Here is a 3,522-nt window from a genome sequence, read left to right on the forward strand (position 1 = left end):
AGAAGGTTGACTCCAGCTCAAAAGTCATCGGCAGAGACACAGACGTAAAAATGTGATGAAACAGTGTGATTCGTGGAACCAGCCCCTCCCTGTCCCCACTCTAACTTCAGAACCAGGCTGGCTATTTCCGGAATATACTCCATCTCCATATAATACTACGTAATGATACAATTACGGTAACAAGTAACTTCGGCTTCTTTTATCATCCATTGATTTATTATTGGCAGAAAAAAAAATAATAATAAAAAAAAAAGCATAAAACCCCGTTATTAAAAATCAGCATTTTATCTCTTTGAATTACAAAATCGAGCAAGTCAGTACTTCAACTATCAAAAATGAGCAACTTGACCCCTGGCAGTCCTTTCCGGCTCATTGTCGGTCACCGGCATTGTACATTTTAAAAAAATACCCATTATAATTAACATTTTAGAAAAAGCAAAAAAAATTAAAATTATGAAATACCATCAATACCCTCACAGTTTTTCTAAGTGTAAAATTGAGTTTGACTAACCAAAAAGAAAAAAAGAAAAAAAAAATAGTGCACAAGGAACCGACGACGACGACGAACGGCAGGGACTTAACGGCGAGCATGCAGGTCTAAACTGACCGTTGATGAGTGAACCGGTGAGCACACGGGTCTAAACTACAGCCACGGAATTTACCGGCGAGGACACAGGTTTGAACTACTGCCATGGAATGAACAGGCAAGGCGCGGAATGAACAGGCATGGAACTTGCCAGCGAGCACGCGAATTGAAACAGGGATGAGAAACAGCTCAGTAGTGACGGAGTGCGAGCAAGCACTATTGGTTAAGTTTTGCAGATGGGTTGGGTGTTTGGGTTGCGATTGGTGTAAGGGTTTTGCAATTGGGTATTGCACATTATATACGCGTTGAAGAAGATGAACAATGACGGCATGAGGCTATTTGTAAATTCAAAAACTCCAAATTTCAAGCAATTCTCTCATTTGGGTCTCTCTCAATCGCTCCAAAATCTTTAATTGGGGAAAATATGTGGTACTCACTCTGCAGCTAAATGGTTCAACACACCATGGGTTGGGATTTTGGTGGCCACTGCGATCAAACTCTGTTTCGTTTATGAATTTCACGGATTTTATATCGTCGTCGAATTTCTTATACAGTTTGGGGATGTTGTTGGAATTTGCATGGTATCTTTGCCCAAATCAGCCTCTGCTTCTTCCCGGTGCTTGACAGCGGCTGAGAGTTGATGTTGAAGTAGTAAGGGATAGGCATCATAGGCTCAATTGTGGTAACGCAATTCCGGCGACGTCGATGATCGTGGAGATGATGATGACGACGACGCCGATGACCTCTTTTGTCATAATTGTATAACAAATTTTCAAAAAATTCGATATCAATTGATTATCTGTCCTAAAATAAGAGATCGAAGCTTCAATGATTGATCAAATCAATGATTAAAGAGCTGAGAAAACATGAGTTGTGGTACTGTTGTGGTAATCGGAGTTCCCGTCCGGTGGTCGTCGTTGGTTAGGGTTTTACCGAAGGAAGATGTTGTACAGATTTTACCCAAAAATAAAAAAATAAAAAATAAAAACTGTTGCAGAGAGATTTGGTTCTTGGTTGCACAGTTGAGGTTTGGAGTCCATTTATAGAGACAGGGCTACAACGGTCATATTGTAAGGGCAGTTATGAAATTATATCATAAAGTAACTTCACGCGCTCCATCTGTGCCGGAAATGAGCCGGAAAGGATAGCCAGGGGTGAAACTGATCATTTCTTATAGTTGAGGGACTGACTTGCTCGATTTTGTAGTTCAGGGGGGTAAAATGTTGATTCCTAATACTTGAGGGGCCGGGGGGGGAGGGGGGGAAGGGGGGTTTATGCTTTTTTGCCTTTATTATTTGGATTAAATGTCAAAGTAAAAAATAAAATAAATTAATAAATAAATTTCTCCCAATTATTATTATCCTTTTACAAATAATTCCTTAAACTACAACTAACTTTTTAAACTAACTTTTTTTATATAATTAAGTACCTCTTATTAATGGAAAGATTAAAAGACAAGTTTACTCGTCTTCAAGACAATGTCGTTTGAAAATTATTCACAAAGTTGACATGGAAGGTAACAACTCAAGAATCGATCACAATGTAACAACACACCCAATCTCACTGTTTTACAAACCAAGCAAACTCCATCTCTAAACCCTTCTGCGCCACAATCCACCCAACCCTTCCAGCATAACAAATAATCACGAAAGGAAATACTCGATCATAAAATAAAGCCAAAACCTTAGACGCGTTATTTTTTATGTTCAACTATTTTTTTATGTTCAATTACATGATATGTATTGTGACAAATACAACAAACAGAAAAACCTGAAAAGAAAATTTGAATACAAATGATCAAAGTGGGTGTTGAGATAAAACAACAATTTAATAAAAATTGTCACACTAAAAGGAAAAACTAAAAACAATTGAGACGTCCATTGACGATGATGAAATGTAAAAACTATAAACAAGTGAGTGATTCATCATTTTTGTCGACAAATGAGCTTTGATAGTTTGAACTAAAACTAAGTTTTCTTTCCCTAGTAGTGTTTTTCTTGATGGAAGTGGGTGTTAAATGAAATCTAGTAATCTAATTCAGAAATTGATCTAAATAAAGATAAATCAAATCTCTAAACCCTTTCACGCCACAATTCGAGCCAACACTTCCAGCATAACAAAGAACTGCAAAAGGAAATACTCGATCATAAAATAAAGCCAAAACCTTAGACACGTTATTTTTTATGTTCAATTACATGATATGTATTGTGACAAATGCAATAAATATAGAAACCTGAAAAGAAAAATTGAATACAAATGATCAAAGTGGGTGTGGAAGGAATTCACAACAATTTAATTGAAATTGTCACACTGAATGGAAAAACCACAAACAATTAATGATGTTCATTGACGATGATGAAATATAAAAACTATAAACCAATGAGTGATTTACCATTTTTGTCGACAAATGAGCTTTTTCAATTTGAACTAAAACTACGTTATCTTTCCCTAGTTGTGTTGTTCTTCTTGGAAGTGGGTGTTAAACGAAATCTACTAATCTAATTCAGGAATTGATCTGAATAAAGATAAATTGATTGTCAGTAGGTGTACACAAAAGCGAACGATTTGTTAAATGATTACAGCGGCGATAGCCATTGGAAGGTGAAGATGATTAGGGGGGGGGGGGCTTATGGAGAAGATTATAAGAAATTTGGAATGGTTAGAGAAAAATAATGAGGCATGGGCCTTTGACGGGGTAGGTAGTTGTAGAGAGATCTGTGGTAAAGAGAGAAGTGTCAAGGCATGAATGGTGCAAGTTGAGTAGTGGAAGTAAGGGGATAAAGAGATGTGGATGGCGAGTAAGTGATTGAGTTAGTGAACGAGTGAGGATTTATGGATGCCATTGAAAGAGGTTGTCTAAGGAGTGAAAATTGGGGTTAAAGTTATGGTTTAGAGTTTCATAGGAGAAATATAAGGCTATGTTTGGTTGCACATAA

The sequence above is a fragment of the Cornus florida genome, unplaced genomic scaffold (genome assembly GCF_030987335.1).
Source record: "Cornus florida cultivar Cherokee Brave unplaced genomic scaffold, ASM3098733v1 CherokeeBrave_3.0.0_Hap2_Chr10, whole genome shotgun sequence".
Taxonomy (NCBI): Eukaryota; Viridiplantae; Streptophyta; class Magnoliopsida; order Cornales; family Cornaceae; genus Cornus; species Cornus florida.